At 48.0% G+C, this 17,926-nt stretch overlaps 1 protein-coding gene across 1 annotated transcript in view; it reads left to right on the top strand.

Moving 5' to 3' along the window:
- Nucleotides 1-7,339: 7,339 nt before the first annotated feature.
- LOC111148607 (transmembrane protein 63C) overlaps nucleotides 7,340-17,926 on the top strand; it is a 69,407-nt gene continuing 58,820 nt past the window's right edge. The window contains exon 1 of the mRNA XM_022505314.1: nucleotides 7,340-7,420. The gene's annotated coding sequence lies outside the window, so the exon portion shown is untranslated. The remainder of the gene's footprint in view (nucleotides 7,421-17,926) is intronic.

Raw genomic sequence — 17,926 nt, 5'->3', positions numbered from 1 at the left:
CCACTGCCTTCTGGTCTCCCTGACTTCCAACAATAAATCAGCTATTAACATTCCTTGTACAAGATGTGTTGCTTCTCTCTTGCTGATTTCAAGATTCTGTCTTTCAACAGTTTAATTATAATATGCCTTGGTGTCAAAGTCTTTGAGTTCATCCTATGAGTACTCCATTGATTTTCTCAGATGAGTAGACTGTTTCTCATCAAATTTGAAAAATATGGGGTATTATCTCCTCAAATATTCTTTCGGTCCTCCTCCCTTTCCTTCTGGCCCTCCCATTATGCCATATTGGTATTCTTGATTGTGTCCTACAAGTCTCTTAGGATCTATTCATTTTTCTCTCTTTCTTTTTTTCTTTTTTTTCTATATTCTACCCAGACTGGATAATCTCAGTTGACTTATCTTTAGGTTTGGTGATTCCTTCTTTTGTCTGTTCAGATCTGCTGTTGAGCCTGTCTGGTGAATTTTTTCATTTCAGTTATTGTACTTTTCAAATCCAGAATTACTATTTGGTTCCTTTTTATCATTTCCTTTTTTCTTTTTTATAATTTCTATCTCTTTATTTGGTGAGACATCATTCTCATGGTCTCCTTTAACTCTTTGAGCATTTTTTAAAAAAGATTTTATTTATTTATTTGACAGATAGACATCACAAGTAGGCAGAGAGGCAGGCAGAGGGAGAGAGAGGGGGAAGCAGGCTCCCCATTGAGCAGAGAGCCCGAAGCAGGGCTCAATCCCAGAACCCTGGGATCATGACCTGAGCTGAAGGCAGAGGCTTTAACCCACTGAGCCACCCAGCTGCCCTCTTTGAGCATATTTCAACTGGTTGACCTAAAATCTTTATAAGGAAGTCCAATGTTTGGGCTTCCTCAGCAACAAGTTCTATTAATTACCTCTTTTCTTGTATATGAGCCATACTTTTTTGTTTCTCTTCATAATTTTTTTTTGTTGAAAACTAGACATTTTGAATATTATAATGTGGCAACTCTGGGAATTACTGTATTTCTCCAGAGTTTGTTGTTGTTTCTTGTTGCAGAAATTGTTTGTTTAGTGTCTTTTCTGAACTAATTTTGCACAATCTATATTTTTGTTGTGTGTGGCCACTGACATCGCTATTCCATTAGCTTTGTGGCCAGCTGCTGATTCGATAGAGATTTATTTAAACATCTGGAACAACAACAGAAAAAACATCTGCTGGTCTTTGAAGATGGACTGTGTGTTTATGTTGGGGCAATCCTTCAAAACTCAGCCAGGCAGTTTACAACTCTGCCTTACCTTTTACTTTCTGCTTCCACAGAAACAGAAGGTCAACCAAAGGTGAGAGTTTAGCGCATAATACAGCAATAATAAGGAATAAACTACAGCTGTATGCTAAAACACAGATAAATCTTAAAAATAGGTGGAGGAAGAGAAGCCTGATGTAAAGTACACAGAGACTCTGATTTCATTAATACTCACTTACAAAACAGACCAAACCAAACTATACTGATTGCAGATGGTAAAAGTGTAAAGAAAAGGAAAACAGGATTACCATCAAGGTCAGGACATCTCTGGATGGCAATCTGATAGAGGAGGAAGGTGTACATGGGAAACAACACAGGGAGATGTCTGGTAATAATGTCCTATTTCTTGACTTGGGTAGTGGTTATACAACTTTGCTTTATGATTATTTATTATGATTCATAATTATCAATATGATTATTCATCATATTCATCATATATATGCTTCATGATTATTCATATTCAATTTATGATTATTCATTATGAATATGATCATTATATTCATTATATCCATATAATCATATATAATTATATGATTATTCACTAAAACAATCATATTTTTATTTAATCTCATTTATATTTTGTATATATACATTTTTGTATGTGTATTGTATTTTACGAAGTTAACAAAGGCTGTAAACCAAACCAAAAAAAGGGCTCATTACTGAAACAGATGCCAGTTCCCAGTGGAATGGATATAACAGTTGATTTCAAGAGCCCGGCAATGGGGGTGTCTGGGTGGCTCAGTTGGTTAAGTATCTGCCTTCCACTCAGGTCATGATCTCAGGGTCCTGGGATCAAGTCCCTCATTGGGTGCCCTGCTCAGTGGGGAGTCTGCTCCCTCTAATCTCCCCTCTCTGTTTGTGATATCTCTCACTCACTCTCAAATAAATAAATAAATAATCTTTTTAAAACTGTTATTTAAAGAGCCTGGCAATGAAGAGGGGATCCTCTCTGTATAGTCCAGAAAAAATCCAATAGGAAAGCCATATTTCCGTCCTGTGAGGAAACCCCCTGATGGTGGGGGGGGCGGTTAACCTTAATGGAATATCAACATGAAGACTCAAGTATTCTTATCAACCTAATCCTGCAGGGCATCAGCCAGACTCAAGACAGAATTGGGATAAAAATGCACAAGCTTCGAACACTAAGATCTGTCTGGTCATGCTCACAGTTGTCTCAATTCTGGATGGGAGAACCCTCCCTTTCAAATACCCCAGAGTTCTAGCACAGCAGAGGTGCTTTCTTTGTGATGTCATCAGCATCTGCCTCTGACCTGGCCCACCAGAAGTTTCTAATATTGATAATTGGCAGTGACTGTTGGTTGGTGGTGGATAAAAGTGACCTCTCACCAGTCATGAACTTCCCATCTTCTGGGAGAGAAGCACTAGTAAAAGAGGCTACTACTAGCTAAGAACATCTAAGTGGTGAAGCACTGGTGAGTGGGGCCCTAGCCTGAGGCCAGGAGGAAGGGGGCAGGCCTAAATTCTCTGCCATGGAGGGCCAAGTGGTTATTGGGGCCTGGCTTCACTCTGGCCCCCCAACTTGGGGAATGCCAGCTTCCAATGAGGGGTCAGTGCTATATTTCTGGACTTAAGCCTGAGGCCTTGTTCTATCTTGAAATCTACAATCTCATGTCTGGTTAGATGGAAGACACTGGAAAAATCATTTTCCAACCCAATACATTGCTCCCCTCCCTTCTGCACAGGAAATCAAATTCCCTCCTGTTCAGAAAAGCAGATTAGAGTGTGTGATAGAAACCCAAACCCCAAACATGGACCCACATTCTTGGAAAGCTTTGATTTGGCTCTTGGGGGGCAGCAGATACCCTACAGTATCTGGACTGTCATTTAAGGTATGAATAGTGACGTGATTCTGCCTTAAAAATACTGTCCCTGTTAGTGGCATGAGTTTACATTCTGGGTCCTATAGCAAAATCTGTGGAGTCTTATGTCTATCACCTCTGGACCCACAGCCACCCTCCCCTGCTTACTCCCTAGCAGTTTTATCCAGCACCCAGCAGTGCTGACCCAGCTCCAGGTCTAGGGTGTTGGGGACTCTGGTGTACCCTTCCTGCCTTGAAGCCTAAAACCAGTGGAGTCTAATGAAAAATGGGGAGTTAGCCCATCTTGCTGACTCTTCCTGTGTCTTCCACCTTTCCCCTGTCATATTGCGTTTTCCTGAGCATCTCATCTGGGCAGTACAGAAAGGCCATGAACAGTTGTTAGGTTGTGTACAGTTGTGTTTGTTTTTTTGCAGTTACATTCAGTTCTGCAATGAACATCCTTGTGTATGTATGTCTTTATGAGCTCAGGGGAATGTTTCTGATGAGATGATTTCTAGACAATAGTGGGGAGGTCCCAGGGTCACTGTGGGCCCATAACACTCTTCTGAGGCCTATGCTCCTGCACTTGTTCACTGGGATGGTCGAGAACTTCAGGCAATCTCACTGATCAATAATCAAAATCACCTTGCTAAGCTCTGGGATCTACCCTCCCCGCCCTGCAACAATGCCATTAAGAAGTATTTATTGAGTCAGGGGCAATGTGCTAGATAATAGGAATCAAAAGAAAAAGGAGGTACGATCCGATCCATAATCTAGTAGGGAAGAAGAAATATAATCAATGAACCAAAATCTCTGCCTTCTGATTCTTGAAGAAAAGTGTCATCTTGGATGGCTGAGTTTTCTGGATGCTGAAGGTCTCTACCTTTAAACATATATGTTTTATTTTATGTTAACCATTTTTGATCAGAAATACTTTCTAAATTAACCTTGTTTTCATCTTAAATGAAAACATTTAGTCAGAATTAACCTTCTCTTAATGATGCAGCATATTTCCAACATTACCCTGAAATGCCATGATGTCCCCAGGCCTCTCGGAGTGACCCTGAACTAGAAGACTTCCGACTTTGTTTCATAGTTGTTCTATCTTCTCTTGCTCTTGACTTTTGCTTGTTTCACTGTGCTTGCTTATTTATGAGTCCTTTCTTCTTCCGGTGTGCTCCTGCTCATCTGCTGTGGGCTTGACAATCAGGAGACTACGTTTGTCAGTTAGGCTTCTGGTTCAGCTGTTGTGACAGAGACCAAAGCGTTCAGCCATCCAAGGCTCTTCTCCAGGTCATCATGCAACTCAGGTTCTTAATGTCTTGTTGAGTGGGCAACCTGAGGGTATGTCCTTGCCAGCTTCATCAAGCTGCTCCCCACCCATCCCCATGCCCATGGTCCAGTCTGCACAAAGGGAAAGAGGAAGTGGGGAGCAGGCAACTTCCTTTTAAGAGTGTAGCCCAGAAGTGAAACATGTCACTTTCACTCATTTCCCATTGGCTAGAACTTAGTCCTGTAGTTGCTGCTGGCTGCAAGGGAGGCTGGGAAATGTAGTCTCTGGCAAGGTAGCCATGAATCCAATTTTAATCTTGGAAGCTCTGCTGCTAAAAGGAAGTGGGAAGGAAAGATATCAGGGGACCCTTGGCAGTCTCTGCCACCCTGGATCTGTTGAAATTGTATGTAGAGTAAATGTAGGTGGGCTCTCATTGAAGATCTCTACAAGGTGCTCTTCTGCAGAAAAAGCACGAATTCTGACAGTGTGACAGTTCCATCTGTCTGGATGGCTCAGGAGCCTTTGGTTTCTTTGCTGTTGTTCTGGATTATGTTCTCAAACAAGACACTGGCGGTTAACAAAACAGTCATAAAGACGATAGCATAGTAGTCATTGTCTTTCACAGAACTCCTACCTCAGTCCACATAAGAGCATGAAAAATGTTCTCAGCACCCACGAGTTGGAAGCAACTTTCCTTCAAAAGCCTCCCCAAGCCCACAAAGCCTCAGCTATTCATTTCATACACCTTTACTGAGTACCTTCTACCAGCTTCACCCTCATCTAGGTGGCTGGTATTCAGCTGGTTAGGACACTGGTTAGGACAGAGGGGTCATGTCTTTGATTATATCACTGTAATGCCCACCTGGCATTTTCATGGGTTCTTGTTCTTCCTCTTCTGTGTCTCCCTTTAGTGCACATCCTTGATGCCTCCTAGGTCTTGCCTCCAGGAGCAGGAGTGACTTATGTGTGGGCTTGTCAGTCTTATCCCTTGCTGCTGCTCAAACACTTTCCATGGCTCCCATGGCCTACCTAGTAAAGTTCAAACTTCTGAGCCTTGTCTTTGAGGTCCTTGAAGACCTGCTTCCAGCTTTCCATTCTGGCCTCGGCTCCCACCAGAGGGTATGTCCAGGGGTCAGGCTCACTAGGGAAGCAGGCTGCGCAGGTTCTATGCGGATGGGACCTTGGCAGAGGGCTTGGAGAGCTGCTGAAACCAGCTCTTGATCTGGGCTAGAATACTCACCATTCAGTCTCCTCCCAGGACACTCAGTCCAGGACGCCTGGGAGTTTCATTGTTGGGTCTTCCCTCCACTTTATCTAGGTCTTTCCAAGAAGGGAGAGATGAACAGTGACCTGCTTCTTCTGTATGTGGAAAACTGAGTTAAGTACTTTCTATGAATTTTATATTCCTACCCACCCTGTGAGGTAGGTACTGTAATCGGACTCCTTTTATTTGTGTCAAGGTGCCTCTTACAGATGAGGAAGTTAATTTCAGAGTGGTTAAGCAACTTGTACAAGGTGACATAGCTGGTAAGAGACAAAAGTCCGGATCTGAACGAAGGTTCAACTGCATCTGAAGACCATGTTTTTTCCACTTAACACTGGGCCTTTCTAAAGCCCCATTACATAAGGCCCTTAGTCCTTTCACCCTGAGATCAGACACTAGCTCTGTAATGAGGAAGCAGAGGAAAGAGACAACAAGCTACTTCTGTTCAGGCTTCTCTCTCTCCTGCCAGTACCCAGGACAGTAACGATGGCAACAACCACTAATATTCACTGAGCATCTACTTCGTGCACAATATCTCATTTCATCCTCATAACCGCCTTCCAATGTTGTTGTTATTTCCTTCATTTTACATATGCAAAGAATGAGACTCAGAGAGGTTAAGCCCCATATTTAGATGGCCCAGCGGGGATTCGAATCCAGGCAGCTGGAGTTCTTAAATGCTGCTCTTGCATTTATCTGGCTGAGAAACACCCCCGGAAGGCACAGCTCCCCTCCCTGCAGCATCTTGTACCTTGTATTCAGCTGCTTCCTCTAAAGTCTTCTCATCTGATTGCTAATAACTCCTAATGATCAATTCTTACCCTTATAAAACTGTAGACAGTCCCTTTTCCGCTCTCCTCACCCATTAGCCATTATACTGATAGTATGGGATAATGTCTATAAAATAAACGTGCCTGGGCGGGCCCCTGTCTGGGAAAGAGAGAGTGAGTTCCCTACTACCCCTTACTCTGCATACGGCTCTTTGGGGATTCAAACACGGGTACCTGCCTCCAGGGCCCAAAGTAGCGTCTCTAGCCCAATAGCCAGGACTTTGATGAAACTGGAGACAAGAAGGGGACAGTGGCCCAGGCCAACTGCAAAGGACCCAGCCCACTCCTTTGGGCCTCCCAGGCAGGGCTGTGGCCAATCTGTAGATCTTTTCTCTGCTGGGGAAGAAGGAGGGAGTACCAGCTGCTGGGTACCAGGAGCCGGTCCCAGGGCGGGGCAGAACCCTGCTACCTTTGTGTCGTTGTGCATCTTTTCTTGCTTTGGCTGGCGCGGGTGGGGAGGTTCGGAAGGAAGACACGCCTCAGAGGAGAGCTTGGGGTAGGGGTGAGGTTGTAGGGTGGGCGGAGAGCGGCAAGACAGCTTCCGAGGCCCCCGGCATCAGAGGGAGCCGGAGCCATGGCCGCAGGGACCGGCAGCCTTGTGCGTTTGCGAGGGTAGTTTGCAGATGGTTCCTGGTAGAGACGGGGTCTCTGAGGCGGAGCCCGGGCTTTTGTATATGATAATCCAGCCTGGGTTCCCCGGTGGGTCGGAGCAGCTTTGGGGCGGAGCCAAGCTTGGCTCCAGCCGGGGAGGAGCCGGGATGCCGCTCCCGCGATGATGCAGAGGGGAATTTGCTGACAGTCCCTTGCCAGGTGGGGCTGGCTTCACCAGGCCCGCGAGGAGGACCGGCTGGCTGTCTCCTCCCAGGTAAGGAGCGTGCTGCCTGTCACCGTATCCCGGCGGCCGGGGCACCCTGCCTGGGGCTGGGCCGTGACGCCCAAGCGCAGATGTGGTGAGCACGCGGGTGGTGTGAGCCAGGACTGATCAGGCCGGGAGAAGGGGCGCGGAATCCGGGTCCTGGACGGGGGAGGGGGCGGGGAGGGACTGCTTGCTCTTTGCTTTCCGGGACCTCGACTGGGCGGGGTGGGGGTGGGGGAGACTGCGCCACAGTCCCTTGGCACGCTGGCTGGCTGCCGGCCTGGACCCAGGGAAGGGTGGAATGAGCTGCCCACCAGGGAAGGCCGTAGCTTGGTCGACTGTCTTCGCTGGGTTTGGGGTGGGGGGGGTGGGCGGGAGGCTCCCCTCACCCCCCCACCCCTAACCCCAACCTCCGCCTGCTTGACAGCCAGGTGGGTTGCCTCTGCAGAGTACCCCCACCCAGGGATTCCCCAGGGCTGTGCCGCCCACTCACTGGGCTGGGCTGGGCTGGGAGGGGAGGGGGTGCGCTTCCCCCTGCAGTCTACTGCACCGTTATGAGTTACGACAGCGTCACCGCTGCTGGCTGCCGGGTAGGGGTCTCATTCTGTACTGGTGGGCTGGGCTCCTGGGCCCCCTGGACTAGAGGATGCCACATTTTCTCATATGCTCGCAGAGAAAGGTTCTTGCATCCATCCCTCTCTTGGCCTTGAGAGAGAAACTTTGGATTTGGGTGTAGGACCTGGGGAAACTGAGGCGGGGGGGGGGGTGCTGTGGCTTCACTGAGGTCACTTAGCAGGTCCTACAGAGCTGTCCTTCCAGGCACTGCCTTGACCATCTAATGCTCTCTGGAGGGGCAAGGGCCAATCTTGCTCTCCAGGCTCCTGGTCCAATTTGGGGTGGATGACTACCCCCACTGCAGGGCCCTCTTTTCCCATCCCTGAGAATAGAGGAGGTTACAACTTCTGCAGGGGCTCTCGGGTGTTAGGGGTGTGAACACTGCAAGGATAAGAGTTGTCTGGGGACAGGAGAAAATCGCTCATGAAAAACGCTCATCTGAGCAGAGGGGACTGTGGGCCTCTATCTCCTTGTGGGTTCTGGGAGAGAGGGAGAGTTGGCTTCTGGAGAGGAAGCCCTGAGGGGGCAGCCCAGTTCCAGGCTTCAGTCCTTGTACTGGCCTTGTTGAAAGCCACCTTCAAGTTCTCAGGCTGCTGTGGGAAGGGGATGAGGAGATGGACTTTCTCCTCTGACGGCCTGCGTCTCACTGGAAAAGAGGCCAAGGAACCATGTTGGTAGGATGGCCTTCTCCCAACGCCACCCCTGGGGTATAGCATCTCACCCTTGCTCTCTCCCCAACACCTGTCCCCTGGAGAAATGGACTACTGTTGGTTCTGTGGCTCTTGGAGATGAACTCTTCCCAAATTCACCTTGTCCTCCTTCTGTCTGAAGCAGATGCCTTTCTCTCAAGGGAAACTGAGGTAGGGAGAGAGCTATATTTTACCTTAGAGCTAAAGCCAGCCAGCGCCAGGGAGCAGGTGAGGAAACTGAGGCACAGAGGGTGCAGAGAGTTGCTCCAGGTCTCTCACCTACACACAGGTCTCCTACTCCCCTGGCCCAGCACAGGGGTGTGGATGAGGCCCCTTCCTCTCTCCTCTCCTCCCACAGCCACCATCCCTGGTAGTGTGAGGCCTTGAGTGCCTCCTGAGGGGTGGAGGCGGCTGTCAGTCAGAGGGGACAGCTCTAGCATTTTCTCCTCCTTTACAAGATGTTTTCAAGTTAGAAAGAAAGCAGCTAGAAGAGGAGAGACAAAGTCACTCAATTCCCTTCCCATCGTGCTTCCACAGGGGACAGTTTCCGTGGGGCTCTTGGGGCAAGTGCACCTCTCCCTCCTGTCCGGGTGCCAGCTGTTGTGGCCACAGCTGGGAGAGGACCCACGGGGCCAGTGGCTTCAATCCCCCCTCGGACTGCAGGGCAGGATGGCGGTTCCTGCCCAGCCCAGCCTTATTCTGAGTGAAAGGGGAGTTACCTTGTTCCTGGTGCATGAGTGGGGCTCTTTGGACACAGCCCCTGCGCACAGAGCCCCAGAAGCTGGACCCTGGTGATTCTGCAGCACGGCTTGGGCTGCGGGGGGGATCACCAGTTAATCACCAGGGGGACCTGTGGGAAGGGATGGGGTTCCCAGTAAACCAGATCAGAACTAGCTGCCCATGGGGTGACAGTACAATGCCAGAGAGAGAAGAGGACCTATCTGGTGTCCAGTTCCTCTGCTGGGATGCCCTGAGGGTCTCCAGAACAAGGACCACTGCCCCATCCTGAGAAGTTGGTGGTGTGTCCCTCCCAGCCAGCAGAGGCAGGGTCAGGCTGCGGAGAGGCTCCTGGAAAGGAACCACTCGTGGAGAAGCATGGCATAGGTTCTGGACCAGAGCCCTTTTTGGCTGGCCCCCTGCCGTTGGTTTTCCTACCTGACAGCTGGGCACGAAAACACCTTCCCCAGCTGGGTCAAAGGGTGTTGGAAACATGTCACCCATTTATTACAGATGGGAAGGGCTATTCCTGGACACTGGTGTAGATCGAAGCTGTCTGTTTCCAGCTTTCTTGGGGGAAAATGTGGCTCTTCCCTCTCTGGGGGATGCCCTCTCCCCTGTGGACAGTCTAGGGCACTCCTTGAAGGCTTGGAAGGCAGGCCGTCCCTCCCTCATGCACCTGGGGTTGTGTTTTGGCCCCTGTGATATTTAACAGAACTCCCCCACAGCCAAGCACTGGTGACCGGGGGCCCTGTGGACCTTGCTGCCAGTCTGTAATCTCCCCACTGCCTGTCACAGCCCAGGGACACTGTCTTTCCTCTGGTTCTTCCTGGAAGCGGCTGGTGGAAGAACCGCAGAGATGATGGGCATAAAGTCCTGGGGAGCTGTTTGCACGCAGTGTCCAGAGTGCAGGAGACCACCCAGCGTTTGGAGCCTCAGGCAGGCTCACTCTGGGAACGGCTGTAATGACAATGCTCTGAGGAAGTGAGATCAGCAGCTTTAAAGCACTGTTTAGCCTGGGGCAGGGCCCTGTGTCCTCTCTCTGTCTTGGGAAAGCCACGGTTTTCCTGGGTTACTCACCTATCAGCTTGGGTGCTGTGGACTGGACTTCCCGTTATTGCCATAATTGGCTGGTGCAACTCGTGCAGAACAGGGTTCCAAGGGGAGCTAGGATGAGAACTGGGCAGCTCATGGGGTACTGTGTGTCTTTGTCATAGATCTGTCTAGACCGCCCTGGGCAAACTGAGGCAGCTCTTACAAAGAACACCTGTGGCCAGACCCCTGCGTCCTGTGTTTCTAGGGCAGGGAAGGCAACCAAGCTGCGGTGTTACTCCCCAGCACCCGTGGCTGCGGAAACATGGAGAGGCAGGGGTGGGGTGGCGGGGGCAGGGGGATGCCCACAGTCACCCCCTGCCTCCTCCTGGTGATTCGGATTGTTCCAAAAGGGAACTGAAGCCTGGAGCCATTTGCAAAACCAGGATCCAAGTGTCCTGGGATCCCCTGGTCTGTCGTCCCCACCCTTCCATCCTGCTGTTCTGCACAAGCACTCCTAAGACAAGATCAGCCCAGTCTTCCCAGAATTGTGCCCCATGAGAGGGACACTGGCCTCAGGCCATAGGATCCTGTCAAAAGAGAAGGGCATCCTGAGGTCTTTGGAGGTACATATGGGCACGATGTGCCTGTGGCTGCCTGGCTGGGGATGTGGCCGTGTGCTGGGCTTTGACATGGGGGCCTCAGTGCCTCAGGTGTCTGAGTGGCAGTGATGAAACCCTAGGCTGGAAATGCTGCAGAGGGCAAATGAGCCCCTGGGGACAGCAACTGGTTTTGCTGGGGGCCGTGGAGCACGAGGGACAAGGCACACACAGACACCTTGTCTGGGGGCACGTGGGAGCCGAGTTTCTACCCTCTTCATTATCTGCTCCTTTCACTTCTTTCTCTGAGTGTTCTGTTCACAACCTGGTGAGATAATCCCCGCCACAGGGGGCCAGCCCAGCCCCCAGGGTGGAGGTTTGGGGGGAGTGGCAGGAAGCAGAAAGGAGGGCATACCTGCGTGTGCTTAGGGACCCGGAACCCTGTTCTTTCCATGCGCTCCCCCCTTTACCGGCTCAGTGGTGGCTGTCTAGGGTCTCTGGGCAGGCTGGCCACGTTTTGGTGGCAGTGGTTGACCAACAGTGTGGACAGCTTCGGGCACTGTTTGAACTGAGCTGTTCCCTCCAAAAGAGCGGGCAGATGGCGGGGTCTTCCCAGAACCAGAGGGTGTGTGTGGGGCATGGGGGACAGGCGTGGGGGACGTCTGTCCTTCGGTAGGACTGGAGCCCTTCTGGACTGGGAGCTCACGTGCCCAGAACTGCAAACGCAGCCAGGCTCTGGGGAGAGCTGCTCAGGCAGTGGAACGACAGCCTGAACCGTGTCCCTGCCCTGAGGTCCTGGTGCCACTGAATGACCTCACATTCCTTGTTATTCCTGGGGGAGGGGCAGAGCAGGTGTGAGTGGCCCACTTGATGGATGTGAACACTGAGGCTCAGAGAGGTTTTAACAGCCACAACCACACGCAGGCGCACGTACATTCGCCGGCTCCAGAGCAGCTGAACCCAGAGCGAGTCCAGGCCTGTGTGACTCCCAAGGAGTGCCCCTCCTCCCGAGCATGGCTGACAACCTCCGCTCACCTGCTATCCCCGCTGCTGGTGGTTTTGCTGAAGTGGCTTAAGACAAAAGGACTTGGAAGCGAAGGTCGTGCGTGTCTCCCCTTTCCCTCCACTCTGGGCCAGGTGCCCAGAGCTAGGCTCTGCTAAAGGACTGCAGGGAATACGGAAGGACAGGACTCCTACCCCACCATCACCTCAGGCCCCAGGACGCACTGCAGGCTTGATCAGATGGGCTGAGCTAGGCCAGGGCACGAGATTCAATGCAGGGGCCCTGGCTTCGTGCTTCACGGAGGGTATCCCCAGCCCCCTGGCCTGACACCTGCCTAGAACAGCTAGAATGGAGGGGACAGGCAGCAACAGCCTGGGCTCACAGGACTGCAAAGCGGAGGACGCGGAAGGGCTGAGTCCCAGCACTCTGCTGTGGGTCTGGGGCAGAAGTCCAGGCCCAGTGACCTGATCCGTCCCCAGAGACAGAGGGAGGAGAGAGGTGGAGGTGGGGGGGACAGGCTCTCTGACCTACTCCTACTCCAGGGCCTGGGTACCCCAGCGATTTGTCTCTTATCAGGTGAGTCATCTTTGAGCCCATCTCTGACCTGGTCACTTCTTACTGGCTTCCCAGAGCCTGCCATTGGAGACTGAGCTTGGGTTAGACCCACTTACCTTTTCCAGCCTGTCTTCCTGCTTCCTTTCACCTTCCCACACACTCTGTTCTGGCTCAAGGCTCTTCCTGCATGGAGCGGGGATGGATCAGATCACCCTGAAGATTTTACAAAATACGCACGCTGGCTTCTCTACCCTTCCTCCCCCCTTATGCTCGCCCCTTGTTCAGCTAAGAACCACCACTCGGTCACATCCAAGGTGCCCAGGCCGTTTGACCCACCCCCTCCTCCCAGCCCAGTCATTCCATCATCTCCAGCCTCATTCAGTCAGACCCTCCCTGCCTTTCAAACTCCGGTTCCCATGCCACCTCCTCCATGAAGCCTTCCCTGGATCCCTGCCAGGAGAGGCCTCATAGCCTTTAATGCACTTGTCCCATTAGCATCTGTCTCTTGTGCTAGACAGTGAGCTCATCCTGACATTTATCAAGTGTTCACTGAGTGCCAGTCACACACATGCCCTCTGGTAACTTGTGGGGGAGGGGGCAGGTGGGCAAGTCAACTGATCGTGGGACAGCTGCAGAAATGCTGGAGTAACGGTGGGACGAAGCACTGGGGAGGTTTCCGCAATGACATTCAAAGCTGCAACTGTACATACTTTATGACCAACAGTTTCGCATCTAGGTGTATAATTACCTCGAGAAACTCACACGTGTGCTTGAGGAGACAGCTCCAAGGATATCTAGGGCAGTAAGGCTGGAAGCACAAAAGAGGTCTCCACATCAGTGTCTTCAGTGTCTACAGTGATGGAGCAGACAACTACAAATGTGATCTTACGCAGCAGTTAAAACACACGGAATTGGAAGATTTTATGTTTTGTAACTTCTACCTCAATAAACAAGCGCGCGATTGGTATTAGCATAAATAAATCTCAAACAGTATTGCAAGAAATGGGAAATTGCCGAATAATACCGTTCAGGAACATTTCATTTCCGTGGCAATCACAGACAAAATTGTTTGTGATTTATGGATACAGACATGTTGCAGTAGCTACTAGACTCGCACTTGTGGTCTTGGGCAAGGGGAAGAAGGAGCTGGTGCCGGTGGATGGAAGGAAGGACTTTTAATTTCCGAGTAATGCTGCTTTTAACAAAAAAGATCTGAGGTAAAAATGATAGAATGTTAGCACGAGTTAATTCCATTGGTTTTATTGTTTTAATTTTTTGTGTTTAAAGGTTTTCAAAATTATGGAATGCCTGGGTGGCTCAGTTGGTTAAGCATCTGCCTTCAGCTCAGCTCATGATCCCCAAGTCCTGGGACTGAGCCCCGTATCTGGCTCGCCACTCAGCGGGGAGTCTGCTTCTCTCTCTTTCCCTCTGCCCCTCCCCTCGCTTGTGTGCTTTCTCTCTCAAATAAATTTAAAAAAATTTTTTTAAGATTTTATTTATTTAACAGAAAGAGATCACAAGTAGGCAGAGAGGCAGGCAGAGAGAGAGAGAGAGAGAGAGGAAGGAAGGAAGGAGGAAGCAGGCTTCCTACTGAGCAGAGAGCCTGATGTGGGGCTCTATCCCAGGACCCTGGGATCCTGACCTGAGCTGAAGGCAGAGGCTTTAACCTACTGAGCCACCCAGGCACCCCTAAATAAAAAAATTTTTTTAAAGTTTTGAAAATTAGGGGCACCTGGCTGGCTCAGTCAATGGAAGCCTGAGACTCTTGATCTTGAGGTTGTGAGTTCAAGCCCCACGTTGGGTGTAGAGATTACATACAAATAAAATCTGAAAAAAACTTTTTTTAAATTAAAAAAAAAGTAAACTTGAATGTCAGAGGAAAGGCATTGACTTTTCCCGGGGAAGCCAGGAAAGGTTCCAAGAGGAGGTGGCAGCTGGGGGTTGAAGACAGGGTAGGAGTTGTCACGTGTTACTGGGTGAGGGGGACTTGTGAAAAGGAGATGTGGGATGTTCAAGGCCAGGGCACATGTGCAGGGGCTCTCCGCACTTTTTAAATGTTTTCTGAATGCCCCTCCCCCACTACCTTCCTCATCCTCGTCCCTGATTCCAGCTACTCAGTCTCTGGGCCATGCACATTGTCAGTAGGCTACTGTTCGAACAGCATGGGTCCTTGGATGACTTTTTTAAGGTCTAAGTAATCTAATGGGGGTTGGGGTAGGAATGAGCCAAATATGTAAAATGGAACATTAAAATGGGTAAATAGCCGCTAATACAGAGAAAAGAAAAAAGATTCTTGGAGGATACTGTGCTTGACCACATGTAAATTCAGCTGAAAATCAACTGAAACTGATAGTTTTCTGAGAAGATATAAATCACCAGTTTGACCCCAGAAGAACTAACTGGAAAGCGTGAATGGATCAATAATCACAAGAGAAACTGAGTTTTCATAAAACTCTCCCCCCAAAAACCAGAGGTTTAGCCAACTTTGAATTTTTATAAACCTCCAAGGAAAGGATATTTCTATGTTTTTAAAAAATATTAATTTATTATGAGAGAGTTATAATTTATTATAAGAGAGGTAGAGAATGCCGGGCAGATTCCATGCCCAGCATAGGGCCCGAACTGGGGCTCGATCCCATGACCGGAGCCAAAATCGAGAGTCAGATGCTTAACTGACTGAGCCACCCAGACGCCCCTAATTACATGTTTTTGAAGCTGCACCAACCATACCAGATCACAGAGAAGGAAAGATTCCAAATTATTCTGTGAAGCCAGCATAACACTGACAACAACAAAAAAGAAAAATGACTGAAAAAAAAATCCAATTTCTGAAGACTGGTGCAAAATTCACAAATTAATAACAACAAATAGAATTGCACAGTGTTATGTTTAAAAAACAAATGCACCACAAGTGAGTGGGACTATCTTGAACCAAGTAATAGGTCAAAAGAGGTGAAAACTCACGTAAACAGCTCCATAAATGCTAAAAATGGCTTAAAGGCATTTTGTAAAGTTCAACATATGTCCCTGATTGTATCTCTGTTTTTTATTTTTTATTTTACTTTTTTTAAAGATTTTATTTATTTATTTGACAGAGATAGAGAGATCACAAGTAGGCAGAGAGGCAGAGAGAGGAAGAAGCAGGCTCCCTGCCGAGCAGAGAGCCTGATGCGGGGCTCAATCCCAGGACCCTGGGATAATGACCTGAGCTTAAGGCAGAGGCTTTAACCCACTGAGCCACCCAGGCACCCCTGTATCTCTGTTGTTCAAATGTTTTTGTCACTTTATTTTATTTTCTTGCATCTTGGTAAGTATACTTTTTAATCCCCGTCCCCTATTTTACCCATTCCCCCCACCCGCCTCCCCTCTGCTAACCATCAGTTTGTTCTCTATAGTTAAGAGTCTATTTCTTGGTTTTTCTTTCTCTCTCTCTCTTTCCTTTGATCATCTGTTTTATTTCTTAAATTCCACATATGGGTGAGATCATATTTGTCTTTTTCTGACTTATTTTGCGTAGCATAGCACTTGCTAGCTCTATCCATGTCATTGCAAATGGCAAGATTTCATGCTTTTTTATGGCTGAATAATATTCCATTGTCTCTATATACCACATCTTCTGTATCCATTCATCTATGGATGAAACTTGGGCTGCTTGTATCCTTTGATTATTGCAAATAATGCCGCTATAAACAAAGGGATGGGTGTATCCCTTTGAATTAGTGTTTTCGGTTTTGTGGGTAAATACCCATTAAGTGCAATTACTGGGTTTAGGGTAGTTCTATTATTAATTTTTTGAAGACCCTGTGTACTGTTTCCCACAAAAGCTGTACCAGTTTGCATTCCCACCAACTGTGCATAAGCGTTTTTTTTTTCTCCATATCCTCACCAACATTGTATTGTTGATTTTAGCCATTCTGACAGGTGGGAGGTGGTAGCTCATTGTGGTTTTGATTTGCATTTGCCTGATGATGAATGATATTGAGCACCTTTTCATGTGTCTGTTGGCCATCTGGATTTGTCTTCTTTGAAAAAATGTTTATTCATGACTTCTACCCATTTTTAAATTGGATTATTTGGTTTTTGGGCATTGAGTTTTATAAGTTCTTTGTACATTTTGGATACTTACATTTTATTGGATATGTCATTTGCAAATATCTTCTCTATTCAGTGGGTTGCCTTTTTGTTTTGTTTCCTTCACTATGCAAAAACTTTTTATTTTTTGATGTGGTCCCAATAGTTAATTTTTGCTTTCATTTCCCTTGCCTCAGGAGACATGTCTAGAAGAATGTTGCTGTTGAATGTTGCAATAAGAAATTATTGCCTGTGCTCTTTTTTAGGGTTTTTATGGCTTCAGGTCTCACATTTATGTCTTTAATCCATTTCGAATTTATTTTTTTGTGTAGCGTAAGAAAGTGGTGCCGTTTCATTCTTTTGCATGTTGTTGTCCAGTTTTCCCAACACCATTGGTTGAAGAGAGACTGTCTCCCATTGTGTAGTCATTCCTCCTCTGTCGAAGATTAATTGACCTTATAATTTAGGGTTCATTTCTGGGTTTTCTGTTCTATTCCATCGAACTATGTATCTGTTTTTATGCCAATACCATACTGTTTTGATCACTACCACTTTATAATATAACTTGAAATCTGATACCTCCAGCTTTGCTTTTCTTTTTCAAGATTGCTTTGACTACTCAAGGTCTCAATTTTAACTCTTATTTAATAGGAATAGATGGACATTGCTTAACATAATATTATGCATGTGTGTGTATGTGTGTGTATAGATATACACACATACAAGGGGAAAATGACCATTCTTACCTTAAACATTCTTTAACATTCCTCTAGAAGTACACTCCAATACAAATTTTTGAAAATAGAAGTTATAAAAGGAGGCCAACTTGTCAAGTTGTAGACGATAAGATTCATTATCTGGAGAAAAAAAGAACAAGGTCATCTCCTGAAAAACTACGAGAAATAATAAAGGAATAGAGTAAGATGACTGCTAATAAGTATTAAAATGGTATTTATGACATAGAAACTTTAGATTCTTAGAAAATAAAACGGAAGGGAACATTTACAGTATCAGTAAACACGTTAAACCTGACTAGGAGTCAGTCTAACGGGAGGTGGCAAGAACCAGTCTGGCTGCCGCCATTCACTTCTGTTCCCCAGCACTTAGAAGGGGGCCCAGCAATGGTAATAAAGATTTGTCAAATGCTGAAGCTGGCTGACGGATCAAGGGAACAGAAGCCTTTATGTAGACAGAGACCCAAGCACATCTGAGAGGCAGTCATCGCTGCCATGCAGTGGTCTCTGCATGCCAGGAGCTGTGGGACGCCCCCCACCTGTAGCCGAGCCTGGGACCCAGCCTGCAGAACAGTCCTAGTGTGC

The sequence above is a fragment of the Enhydra lutris genome, unplaced genomic scaffold (assembly GCF_002288905.1).
Source record: "Enhydra lutris kenyoni isolate GAN:26980312 unplaced genomic scaffold, ASM228890v2 scaffoldscaffold20, whole genome shotgun sequence".
NCBI lineage: Eukaryota > Metazoa > Chordata > Mammalia > Carnivora > Mustelidae > Enhydra > Enhydra lutris.
The sequence above is the reverse complement of the archived record's forward strand: the minus strand, read 5'-3'. Positions and strand labels throughout refer to the sequence as shown.